Source organism: Tursiops truncatus, chromosome 9, assembly GCF_011762595.2.
Source record: "Tursiops truncatus isolate mTurTru1 chromosome 9, mTurTru1.mat.Y, whole genome shotgun sequence".
NCBI classification, from domain to species: domain Eukaryota; kingdom Metazoa; phylum Chordata; class Mammalia; order Artiodactyla; family Delphinidae; genus Tursiops; species Tursiops truncatus.
Window position 1 is genome coordinate 61,601,267 of NC_047042.1, and position 13,831 is coordinate 61,615,097.

At 45.6% G+C, this 13,831-nt stretch overlaps 1 long non-coding RNA gene across 1 annotated transcript; it reads left to right on the forward strand.

Moving 5' to 3' along the window:
• The first annotated feature begins 3,706 nt into the window (after positions 1-3,706).
• Positions 3,707-12,212, forward strand: LOC141279557 (uncharacterized). Its single transcript, XR_012334029.1, has 4 exons — positions 3,707-3,801; positions 4,358-4,507; positions 11,340-11,435; positions 12,088-12,212. It is a non-coding gene; the product is annotated as an uncharacterized lncRNA (long non-coding RNA).
• Positions 12,213-13,831: the final 1,619 nt, after the last annotated feature.

Genomic DNA, 13,831 nt, shown 5'->3' on the forward strand with positions numbered 1-13,831 from the left:
TTTTTCCCTAGGATATTTCGAGAGGTAGAATTGCTGGTTCATGGGGTATGACACATTTTCAACTTTTTCAGATACTGTCAACTTGCTCTCCAAAGTGATTTTTACCAATTTACACTCTCAGGAGTAATGTATACACGTTCCTGTCACTCCACTCCCTCCTTAACCCTTGGTGTTGTCAGACTCATTTTTTCCCCAATATGTTAGCTGTGAATGGCATCTCATTGCAAATACCACAAGAATGAAGGCTCCTTAGGAATTACAATTTTGTTTTTCTTCCGTTTCCTTAGGGCTAAAATTGTGCTGGTACCATTATAGGGACTCAAATTTTGTACATGGAATGAGTAAATGAAGGATCATTAGTGAGGGTGAAGGAGGTTTTTAGGTGTGGAAAGCAAGACTATCATTACATTCGTGTTTAAAACTTCTATCTGAGATCAGCATGTCAATTGAGGGGGAAGTAGAAACTACTCTGCTTTAATGGGAGACGAAGACCGTCAAACTGTCGAAATGAGAGTGACACTGACCACACAAACAGTAGAAAAGGCACTGGGTCTGGGAATTCAAAGACCTCACCCCACTCCCCTTCCAACTAGTAGGACTGCAACTTAATATATGTGGACAGATTATTTAACCTTCCTGAATCTCAGATATCCTCATCTTAAAATAGAGATGATAATAATAAAAACCATTTGGAATTCTGAGCAGAGAACACACAGTTTACTAGCTGGACCTTAATGCAAAAATAGCAACCACCATCTAACCTCAGACACCCCACCCAACACAAAATGCCTCAGTTGGCACAAAAAACATCCTTACATCAGTGGTCTAGTACCACTATACGTTTCATTCTTGACATCTTCCAGCACTGCCTCAAAGTTCCCAGTGAGCTGGCATTTCTGGGACACTTGCATTCCAGTTCTTCTCCCTGCTCACCTACCTACCAACTCTCCCAGCCACTGCAACCTGGAAGCCCTGTTTGCCTAAGCACAAGCCACCATATCCCTCACCCTATTCACTGAATAGTCATTGAAACCTGTTCCCTCATAAGGAGGTTCTTCATTCTCCCACTCTCCATGCACTCCAGGGCTGACATGGCCACTAGCATGTGGCAGATCCAAGTTTTCTGGGGACTGAAGATTATAAAATTTGGGGAACTCTCTTTAAGAAAAACATCACATTATGAATACAAACATCTTGTGATGTTTCTATCTCTCACCTTGCTGGTCCCTCTGCCACATTCACTGAGGACATGGGAACCTCTAAATGACTACCATACGAAAGAGGTGAAATGAAGCAGGGCGCAGCGGGGCCCTCCCGGGTACAAAAGCCTTCCTGTGTCTGTCATTTCTCGTTTATAGAAAATGGTTTAAGTCTCCTAGATTTTCCCTGAATCCCAAAGAGCAGATTCAAACAGTTACTCACTGGAGAAGTGAGGGAACGCAGAAACAAAAGAAAAGCAAGCCCAACATAACCTTTTCCATGATTGTTAGCTTAAACTAATGCCTTGATTCATGACCCCAAACTGTCGAGATAATGTCCTGTGGCTTCAACCAGCTGGCCCCAAGTGGACTTAAAATTGATGACACCTGGAGGGTCAATTAAGAACTGAAGCTCCTGAACCATCATGAAGGCTCTAAGTACAGAATAAAATGTCTCAACCATTGCTTTTGCTCTCTCCTAGAAAGAAGTTAAGGGATCACAAGACCACGATTTACTAGTTTGCTTTGCAGGAACACACAGATCAGTCACAGTCACCAACGACACATCAAGTCACAGGCAGCCAGGAAGTCTGCAGTTGAGGTCTTATCAGGAAGCTGAAATCACAAAGAACCTTTACCTCTGCTGTCTTTAAAAACCTCGCACCCCAGCCAGCCAGCCAGCCAGCAAGAAGGATTTGAGATGAGTCTAGGTCTCCCATCTTTTGGGTTGGTGCCTCTTCAACAAATACTGTAAACCTTTCTTTGCTCCAAACTCCGATGTTTCCGTTTGTTTGCCCTCACTGTGTGTCTGGCACACAAACTTGAGCTCAGCAACAGAGGGGGTGACTCAAACAAAACCCCAGCCTCCCAGATCTTTTCCTTTCTCAGTGCAAATGACCTTCATGCCCACAGGACTTCAGCAAACCAATGGCCACCCCGTGGACCTTGTTACAACTTACAACTGCTCCAACTCTGAAAGCCGAAATTTTAGATTTCCATTCTTGGACCACGAACGCCCTCCTCTAGCTCTTTCATTCTCAAGTATAAGACCTCCATTACTTCTTCTTAACTTGATCAGTTCCTCTCTGACATTACTTTCTCTTCCTGACTACATGCTAGGCCACTAAGTAGGGTGAGGTGAGGTACCTAGGGAGCACAATTTATCGAGGCACTCACACTCAGGGTCACACAAGTGCAGGGTATACGTCATGTGCCATGATGTATTTAACTTCTCACCATTACACTGAACTTTCTTGAACCATTGACTTCTCTTCCCACAAGCCCTACAAAACCACAGTCCTTGATCCATCCAACCACTGTGTCTCTCCCAAGCAACTGAAAATGACTAGGCAAGTGACATAACACTTCAGATGAAGGCCAATACAAATGACTGAATCTCACCCCAGGTCAGCCCCCAACTCTACCAGCAGCTCTTTTTGCATGTCTGTAAATTACTGCTCTTTCCATTCCATGGAGAAATATGGCAGACATGGTTAGTACTATTCCTACCCCTCTTGACTGAAAATATAGTAATAACAAGGTCATCAGACGCTAATGCACTTAAATTCCTGCCTTCAGGATTTCATTTCCCTCCAACCTCAAGGACTTTCTTCCGTCCAAGGCCAAGCACTGTAACCAGCCTTGGCTACCCTCCCACTCTCAGAACATCGTCCTAACATCCTTCTCTCTCCACTACCAGTAACGTCTCCCTGTCAGTCCATCCCAGGATAAATATACCTCAATCCCTTCCTTTCAAAAACAAAACAAAATCCACAATCCTCCTTACAACCCCACGACTCCCCTCCACTACTGTCCTATGACTTTCCTTCCACTCACACACAAACAGTACTCTGTACTTGCCAGCTTTCCCCTTCTAACTGCCCATCCATCACCCCACAGACTTCCAGTGCCTTTCTGTCCCACCACTTCCCCCCACCACTAGCGTCCTAATTGCCGAAGTCCCTGCCCCCGCGAGATGCTGCTCTCAGCAGCATTAAGCACGCTTGTTTACCTCTCCTGTGTGAGTCTTCCTCCTCTCAGGTCTGTCCTCCGTCCACGTTGGCCTCCTTCCTCTCTGCTCCTCCTCGGTAGCCTCCTCTTCCTTAAGTGTCAGCGGGCGGCTTTAGGCCCAAGGAAGGAGGAGACCAGGAGCTCAGAGGAGCGGCCTGACCCGACCTCACTCAACACACTCAGAGGAGGGGACAGTCGTGGAGAGCGAAGGGAACGGGAAGGGCTCTGTCCTCTAGAAGAGTCAAGGCCAGGGCGCCCACACACACAAGGGTGGGCAGAAGGGAGGACTGGGGTTCACCCAGGAGCAGCGTGCACAGGGCCGCTCCCCTCCACCAAGTCTCAGCCCCGGCTTCCACCAGCGCCTTCGATCCGACCCACCTGGCCTACGAGCTCTGACAGGGCGCATGCGCGGAAGGGAATGCGCCAGGGGCGGTGCCTGCGGAAGAGGCAGCACGTTGCCGTCCAGCCGCCCAATAAAGGCTGGAGCCTCGGCCACCGGCAGCGTAGATTCACCTGGCTACAGAGGTCGGGTCGGCGCGGGTGGTGTGAGCCACCGTAGAGGCTGCCAGTTGCAGACGTCGAGCTGGAGCAGGTTGGTGTCCCGAACGCGAGCGCGGGTCCTGCAGGGCGCGGGGGTGCAGGGTGTGGAGGTCGCGGGAACAGACAGGCCTGTGGGGAGGGGGGTGGTAGGAGACGCGGAGCCGGGGGCCTGGACTCCCAGACTGAGGAGGGGATCGGCCCAGGTGGCGGCTGGGGGGAAGGTTAGAGAGGCTGTGGACAAGGGCGGTGCAGCCGAGGCCTAGGCCGCGTCTCCCAGTGTAGCCGCGGGGCGCGGCCCCTGGCGTTTGGCGCCCAGCGCTAGGTACCCCGCGCCTCCAAGGCCTCATCTCCCCACGGTGCTCCTGCCTGGGGAGCCAGACTTGCTCAGCACGATGCGGGCCCGGGCCTCTGGGTGCTGCTCCTCTGGTCGAAACGCACGCAGGGCAGCCCCCGCGTGTCCCCATCCCAGGCGAGCGGGAAGAGAAGGTAAGGGACCTCCACCCAGGCTCCCAGTTCTGATGGGGGACGAGGACGACTTTCTTCCTTTACAGCACTTTACAGGGCAGAGTGCGGCTGTCCTTTCCTAACTACAAACACCTGCTTTTCAGCCTGGGAAATGAACTCTTCAGGAAACAACGACAATTTTGAGGGCAGTAACTCCAGACCTTTCTTTTATGTGCACCCCGTGGCCCAGCAGCTTCACCTGGGTCCCTGGTACCAGAATCCTGTCTATAATCCATTCTCCATTCCTGGAGCAGGTAAGGAATCTGAATCCCCAAAGAGGTTCAGTGGGATTAGGGACCCTCCCTGTGAGCCAAAGCCTGAAGGTTTCTAACACCTGTGTCCATTACCTCCCTTTCCTCACCCTGTGCTCAAACCAGAGACGGTAGCAGCGCATGGGGCAGTGTTTGTTGTTCAGGTTAATAGGAAACATTCGAATTCTAGCTATATGCCAGTTACTCTGCTAAATGCTACAAATAGGTTCTCTCATTGACCTCAGCAGCCCATGAACTAGGTATTGTTGCTATCCTTGCTCCCCAAATGAGGGAGCTGAGGCTCCCAGTCAGTGACTGGCCCAGGGTCACAGAGTAATCCAACCAAAGTCCCCTCATGTGTGAGGCCAGAGGTGCCTTAGTGCTCCTAGTCCCTGGAGCTTTGACAAGGCCTAAAGGTTCTCAGACCTATTATGGTGAAGTCAGAAAAGTACTCTAGAGGAAGAATGACAAGCAAGACTTGAAAATGTTTGGAAGGTAGACATCTAGCGTTTCATTCAGTACATGGGGGAGGGGGCTTTAGGCAGGCAGGAGGATCCATGGGGTGATTCTCCCATCTCACCTCTCCAAGTAGGAAAGATAATGTTAAACTTGCTCTTCTGAGTATCCTGCTGGAGATAAAGCATGTTGTAAATATTATGCAGCTTTTCCAGGTAGAAAACTAGGTGTGATAAGGAGAGCTTCTGAATTCACCACTGTTGCCAGCTGAATAGTAGTCTCAGTCTGAGCAACAGGGACCTGTGCCAGCGTATGGCCTGTGACCTACAGTTCTTCACTGTGCCTCTACCTGCCAGATGTTGGACTAGCACCTCCACATGAGCCAGCTCCTTCAAGAAATCTTACCGTATATAAACTCTTGGCTCTGTTTCTCTGGAGATTCCCTAATTAGTACAGACATTGAAATGCTATTTTGAAATGGTGCAGAGACAGGAATTGTGTGAGTACAGAGTGTAGGAAGTTCTGAGAGAAAACAATTTATATTGTATCTTAAACATTCTTTGAATTAACAGGTTGAGATGCTATACCTCTGTGGTTTTTCCACACCATTCAGCTTAAGGTTTCAATTATTTATCCTTTAGAGTTGTGGTTTAGGGGAATTAAAGTGGATGGTGCTGGGAGTAGGAAGAAAGTTTGTATTTTTAATTGCAACATAATTCATATTTTAGTGAAAAAAGGAATGTATAGAATTCCAAGAGTGAAGCCACTTTTGTTTGGCTAGATGGGGACTCAAAACACATAATCCATTTTTTTAGTCTATTTCCCTCTATTTCTAGGTTTTGACTTTCTCTGTGTTGGCCTGTCAGCCATTATTTCTAAGTGGCAAAGATGGTCACAGCATTTCCAGGCCTGTAATGATTCTATGGCTAGTGATCCAAGAGAGGAGCCCACTCTTCCAGTAGTTTCAACAAGAGTTCCAAACCTGACCCTCCGTGGACTGGCTTTGAAGTTATCTGTCTCTGTAGTTAGATGAACTTTCTTCTGTGGCTTCTAACCTCTTAGGACAATGTTGAAACCCGAGCTGAGATTTCCTTTTCCTTCAATAAAGGAAAATACCCATATGCATATGGTTATACAAATATACTAGAGGTATCTTAGCCAAGTACTAGAGGCACACTGATACCTTCCTCAACAGTGAAACTGGGTTCATAAGCTCTACTGCACAATACTGGCTAAATTGCTTCATGAACACTGATTGGAATATGACTGCTCCTTCTTTTATATAGTTAGAAGTTTTACCTTAGCTTCACTTGTCAGTTGTACAAATCTGTCTTGCAAAGTCAAATGCCTTTCCCCAAAATATATTTGTTTGAGAGAAATATGTCTGGCATTATTGACACCACTGCAGTGGTTATCCCTAAAGAGTGGAAATGGGGGAAGATGTGTGTATGTGTATGAATGAATAGGGCTGAATACATAGGCTTAGAAAGGATTTTAAATCCAAAGAACTTTTGTTCCCTCTTGCTCTGTAAGGCCTGATATTATTCTTTTTGCAACCATGACAAGCCTGAGTTATGCCTGGTATGTGCTTGGTCTCTTTTAAAAGGCTACAAAGTAGGGGGTGCTATTCTTAATATGCTGACCAACTGATGGCTTGGGAACCAACCAGTTGGAACAGATGCCTGCTGTAGTGCTGTTCTAGTGTGAAGAAGGGTTCTGGAGGCCCCACTGTTCTAGTCATTGCTCCTTCACTGGTTGACTCCTGTGGATGTCCAGGGAGGAACTGGGAGCCTTTACCAACTGACATAGAGAAAATTCAGTATTTTAACCATTGGTGTGGCTGTACAGGTGTTCTGGCTGAATGTTGTGACTGGCCACAGGAGACAAAATGGCTATACCTTTCTCTTTCTAGGTTTGAGAAATGGAAGTCTGTATTTTCCATATCCTGTGGTGCTCAATGAGTATCCCAGTTTCCTCATCCCTCAGTCCCCGTTGCCCACTACTCTTAACCGAAGACCCATAGTCCCTATGTTTTATAACACGGCACAGTTCAGAGAATATGGTGGCTGTGGGAAAAAAATGAGAACGAAACACACACAGACTGAACCTCAACAGGCTGAAAACATGAGAGAAAAACAAGACATGCACGCAGAAGGCGACAGCCATGACACAGGAAGGGTGACCAGTATCCCTGCTACTAATATTGACATTGAAACTGACAACATTCATCAAGAAACAGATGGGGCTTTGACTTCTGTTGCCCAGAAGAGGGAGCTACATAGCAAGAGCCCTTCTAATAACACTTTGCATAGAGATGCACCTCAAGGAATCTGTGTATCCGAGAAAGAGCAAAGGAGGCTAGTCCAGGGCAAAGGATCCTCTATAATAAAATTCTGGAAATCATTGAAAGAAACTATGGGTTTGTATGATGTGGCTTATGGTAAAGCCATGCCAGAGAACATACTGCAGCACAATGGGATTTCACAGAGTTCCTGGGAAAGTAGAGGTGTGCTCTGTAACCCTCATGAGGGTGGAGACTGCATTGCATATAAAGATGAACACAGAGCTGTCCAGTCAGAGCAGTGTCTTGATGTTGTAAGACATGTGATGTTTAAGTCAGGATCTATCATGGAGATGAACTTGGGTGAAGAAAAGAAGGGATATGCAGCTGTTTCCCAAAACCCACCACCTCCACCTGGCAGGGATGAGATCCAGAATAGCCTGAACTCAAAACTGTACCCATCTCCTGGAGACATCAACAAGCTGCATCAGGAAGGGCCACCCTGTGCCAGCATGGAAGCAGTAAAAGACCCGAGCCTACATTCAGCATCTCAGGAGCTCCTTACTGCAGGGGAAAGCATGCCAGAGAACAGTCGTGGGAGCCATGGCTCCCCTGAGAATGTGCGTGGAGAGGAAGACGTAGAGAGCAATAGCTACCCTGAGGGGGGTGTTCCATCCGCTACCTGGTTGGCCCAGTTCAACAAAGTAGGTCAGGCCACCCAATGCGATATGAGTTGGTGGTATGAGGTACAGTCTGAGAATTCCCCTGAGTCTTCACCAGGAAGTGGGAGAAAGGGAGCAGAGCAGCTGTCAGTGGGGAGCAGGAACCAGGATGAAGTTGGTGAGGTAGAGAACAATGGCTGCGAGGGGCGCGTTCCCTCCCCTACCTGGTCGACCCAGTTTACCAAAGTAGAAGAGGGCATTCAGTGCGACATGAGTTGGTATGAAGCACAGGTAGAGAAATCCCCCCAGCAAATGCCCTGCAGAGATGAAGGGGCCTCACCAGACTGCAAAACCAAGGGGTCATGGAGAAAGCCAGTCACAAATAGGAAATTAAGTGCAGACAAAGATGAAGTGATGGTGAATGATGAGATTGGGGAGGTGCATAAAGAGAACTTGAAAAGGTGTGCAGAGACTAGAAAGACTGTGAAAGGCAGGAAGCTGAAAGACCTGAGCAGCGTCTCAAATGTTAAGACAGCCTATTTGCTGCAGAAAAGCGCTGCCTTGACCATCGTGCTTCCTGAGGATTCAGAAGGCTCTGAGTTGGAAGCTGAAGATGTAATGCATGAGGTAGAATGCCTCCTTGAAGAAGTGAGTCCACAGGGTCCTCTGACATCTTCCAAAGGAAGGTCTTATCTGAAGGCTGGAAGGATAATCAGGATGCCACCTGAGTGCTCTGTCCCTCCCCAACTTATGGTTTGGCCCACCAGAAATAAGTACAGGTTATTACAAGCTGGTGGTGAATATGAGCACGTCGTCCCTGTGGTTTACCAGTTGAAACGACAGGATGGCTGTGAAAGTACTGGTGTCACCCTCCGAAGAAAACACACTATGTCCAAGCCAGAGGGACTGGAGTCCAGGAGAGCCTCTCACAAACCATTGGAATGTAAGTGACTAGTGGGTTCATCCTAACTGGTTGTCTGTGGCGGTTCCATACCAAGTCTTGGATGCAAAGGCAGCTATGAATCAATAGCATTTCTCTGTTTTGAAAGTATGTTGTCAATTAAGCTGTATGTGCCCATATTCATAGGATTTGCAAAGAAAATCCCAAGTTAGAATTCCTGCATTCTAGGAAACTGCAATGTAATTTGAAACAAAGTGCTATAGTAGATTATAAAGATTTGGATGGTGGCGGTAAGGAGAGTTGGGCTGAGATAGTCAGGAGGACATCAGTCTAGCTGGATTGCTGAGAATGGGCAGTCTATGTGGAGGCAGAGAATTTCGACACAGTTTTAGGTTCTGTGGTTTGGAGACAAAAGAGCAAGTTTGGAGTGGGAATGGAGACAGTAGCGTGAGCTCAAATGGGCAGCCCTGGCAGGATTCCTCTCGAGACCATCCTGCCAGAGGGAAGACTTGTGAGGAATTGGGAAATAGACCAAGGAGAATGGGGTAAAGTAGTAGTGTTTTTCTTCACTTATAGATTTTTATCCTGTAGGCAATAAGGGGCTGATCCAGATTGAGTAGAGAAATGAGACAAATGTGCTGTAGGAATTTCAACCAGCAGTATTTTATAGGAGAAATTAGAGTGAAGAGTGCCTATATGGCTGAAAACCATTTTGTTTGTTTTATTTTTTGTCTCTGTGGTATGTGGGATCTTAGTTCCCCGATCAGGGATTGAACCCAGGCCCCCTGCATTGGAAGGTGGAATCTTAACCACTGGACCGCCGGGGAAGTCCCCCCAAACCAGTTTTATTCAACAAAAAGTGTTGTACTGGGTTGGCTAAAAAGTACCATAACATCTTACAGAAAACCTGAACGAACTTTTTGGCAACCCAATAAATCAACAAAGTGGTGAGGGTCCTGACTCACATGGGACTTTGAGATAGAGACATGTATTTATGAAAATGATTCTGTACTCTAGTAAATCTTTTTCCACATGGACTAATTTGTATCTCTTCACAGTCATACTCTACACGATCTGTATAGAGTGCATCAAACTTAGAGGTGTGACCTTAAATTTAACTTTTTTAAAAAAACCAGGAGGTCAATAAAATTTAAACTGCTTAACAACTATGTATACAAAAAAAAAAGAGATAGAGACATGTGAGAGGACTAATGCAATTTAATCTTTAAGAAAGGGCTGGAATTTGAACTTGAGTACATCCAAAAAAATGGTAACATTCCCAAGAGTTAACTTGGGAAGAGAAGTTGTTTTGCTTTGCTGTGTGGGTTATGGTGGGAGGGGCATAAAGTGGTGAGATTGAGGGACTGGACTAGCAGCCTCCCCACACCTGGTTGAAGCTTGAGTTTGGACCATCCTGTGACTGGCGGGGGCACAGCTGACAGGAGTGGGGAGGGAGGGAGGGCCCAAAGGAGAGCTTTGGGAGATGATTACCTCTGGGGTGCAAAGAATGAAGCAAAGCAGGTAAGTGAAGAATGGGATGCATAAGAGCCCCAGGGAAGTTTAAATAAGTTCCAGTCTTAGTCCCAGAACCTTTAGACTTGACATATTTATGCCTACCACTTCCACTGAAAAGTTGGGGTATTGTCACATCTTAACTCTTGGCTGTTGTCATGACTTCGATTCATGCTCAGTAATTTGGAAGGGGTTTTTAAAAATAGGGTGACTTTACAATATGAGCAGAGTTTTTTGGCTTTGGTATGTTTAGTCCCTGCTTATAAAAGATGGCAAGAGAGACTGTTCTGGACCACTGTGCTTAGAGACCCCTCATACATAAGAAAGAAGCGCTGTGTAAGCTCCATAATGAATGGGACCATTCCAGATGTGTGTGAGCCCTAGATCACGATGTCTAACATTGTAAAATGAATAAACTAAAACACCGGCAACTTTACCTTTAGCCTTCTCAAAGTCTTATCTGCTTCTGAATTCCCATGTCATTTCCCATCAGAGCGTGTATGACTCTTCTTCTATTTTGGGTAATAACATTGGTTATAAATTTACTCCCTCTCCCTCTTCTTAATATTGTAGTTGTGTAGTTTTTAGCACTTTTCTTCTTTGGCCATGTCTGAAAGAAAGTCTGGGGAATTCCCTGGTGGTCCAGTGGTTAGGACTCCTTGCTTTCACTGCCGAGGGCCAGGGTTTGATCCCTAATCGGGGAACTAAGATCCTGCAAGCTGCACGGTGCAGCCGGAAAAAAAAAAAGTCTGACCGAGTTGTCCTGTGAAGATAATGGGAACTTCAGTTTACTCCAGGTCACACAGTCAAGATTTTAATTTCCAGGCTGAAGTCTCTCTTCTATAAATTGTCTGTTATTATTTTTGCCAATGATATTTTTTGCTGCCAAGAACTACAGAATGATATAGAATAGTATCATGAAAAACAGGTCAATTTCTTGAAAGATGTGTTTTTGATTTATTTTTTCCTTTTGGTTTTTAAGCAATTTGGATTATTTAATGTATGAATCACTTCTTCCCTCAGGTAACTGTGAGAGATCAAAAACCAAGTTCCCCTACAAAGTAACAGAGATTCGAGGCAGATGCTATAAAGTTTAGGAAATACCCAGCAGCTCTAGAGGTTGGTTATGTGTCCTGTGTCCAGTTCGTCTTATGATTTGCTTTTTGGACTTTATTTGTTTGGGGTTTCCTACTTGGTGCCTGGTCTGCCCTTCAAAGCTAACACTGCTTATGGGCAATGACAAACGGCAGAGTTCTACCCAGGTAACAGACATACCTTGTAAAGAAGGCCCTACCTGACAGGATTAGAGCCAAAGCCTTTCAATTCTGTGGAATGTTATTTTTAAGCTGGCTTTCACACTTAACTCCCGATCTGTTAATGGTAGTACGTCGTGGGTTAAAATGGGATTTTGTAAGTGATCCTGGCAGTTTCACTCTTAGTGTCCCAGCTTAGAGCTGGGTACTGGAAGCTTAGCATCTCCCTTAAGGGGCAGTAGCTTGACAGGCTTCCCTACACAGAGTCTTGGCATTGGGTAACCCTGCCTCACCTCAACCCCTGGTCCTGGAGCAGTGGCTTGATGGCCCCTTAAAGGCCATTTCTGCCCTGCAGTGGTCATAAAGGGAAGACTGATAACTAAGCTCAGGCAAAATGTCAAGACCTTTGGCTTTATCCTAAAAATGGAAACTAAAGATATTGGTAATGATTCTCTGTATAACATCTTGAGTCTGTTACACGCCAATTTAAGGAAATGTATTCCATTATTATTTCACAGGAAATAAATTGCTGAGTTCCAGCTTCAAGGAAGAGCTAAATATTGCATCATATATCTCTCTTGACTGAACTATTAAAGCATTGTATCAAAAAACAAGAAAATGTGACATTGTAAAGCCTTTGGAAATATAAGTTGTAAAACAGCAAATAAATTGAATTGCAAAAGTGTGTGATTCTTAAGCATTTTCTTCTCTCATAGTGGCCACATCACTCATGACAGCACCATCTGTCATGAATAGTTTTGTCTTGTAATCTCCAAGGACCTTTAGATAAGGAGAAAAGGATGGTGGATTTGAGGACAAAATAAAAAGATTAAGCATTCCCCACAAAGAGGAACCATCTTGAAGACGGAAAGGATGCCAACTCATTGTTTATAAATGGAGGCCAGGAACACAGTAGGTCCACTGATGGATATTTCCAGTGGTGGCCTGTAGAATCATATGTTTTATGCTTTCAACTAGTGTAGACTCCTTAGGAATAAAGGAAGCTTTAGGAAACAAAAGATCTTTATACTAAGAACCTAGGACCTAGGTGGTCAATTTGTAGAACCAATCTCCCAATAAATGGTGCAGGTTAGGTCTGTGACTATGTGCTAAAAAGATTTTTATGTGATTGGAGGCTCTCCCACGGTTATTTGAAAGAACAGAGCATATGTGAGAGGATGGGGGTGCCTCCAAGAAAGGCTTTCTGGGTGACAGTATGGACAGTATTTTGATACATATCAATGTGTCCGCTCAATGCTGCTTCTAAGTAACCCTGTGATGAAAATGTCCTATAGAAAAATGTCCTTTAACTCCCTGTATTAACCAGGTATCCCTCAAAATGGATTAAGGAGATGGTAAAAAGTGATTAAGCGCTACATTTTTTCAGATGAGAAGCAAAAGATGATAGTGTTTCCAAGGCTGGTCTTATGAGACCTATGACTTTATGTAACCCCTACTTAAAGATTTTGTTTAGATACTCCAGGAAAACACCTCTCACTCCTATCCCCACCCAAGGCTGGATTATGTGACACTCCTATGTGTTCTAGTAGCACCGGTGCCTTAACTTTCATAGCCCATTTCATGACATGACAGATGAGACTTGTGACATTCTTACCCTCATCAAAGGAGACCATGTATTCATTCCTTAGGGCCATGGATTAGTGTAGCCAATGCAGTATCCCCATGGAAGAGTATAGATCCTGGGACATCATATATATTCAGGTATTTGTGAATGAATGGCTTAGTGTTAATTAGATTAACAAATTGGGCCTTGTGGGTTGGACCCTAGAAGGTGGGGAAACTGATAATGCCAGTATATGGAAGAGGAAGCACAAAGACAGAGGAGAGTACCAATGAACGTTTTCCTGTTCCGTAATCCTTCCCAGTCTCCCCTTTACCCTAGAGGGGAGATGAAAAGCCAAGTATAAATTTGGAAAATGGAGTCTAAAATGAACGATAATTCCTGACCACACCTACCCTTCTTCTTCCCTGCCATCTTACCTCTGTGGCAGGTTGAGTTCCTTAGGACCAGACTCTGAGATGGAGATTTGGGTGCAAGAAATTGAATGGGGAGTGCTTTAGGGAATAACATCTCTGAGGGGACAAAGCATGATTAAGCAGGAGTTTGGGTGTGATGCAGGCACAACAAAGGCCTTGGCCAATCCCACTGAGAGCTCATGAGCTGTAATGACCCTGCAGAATTGTCCCAGTTGGGGCAAGAGGCTACATCTTACACCCCTGCATAGACCAGTCACTGTGATG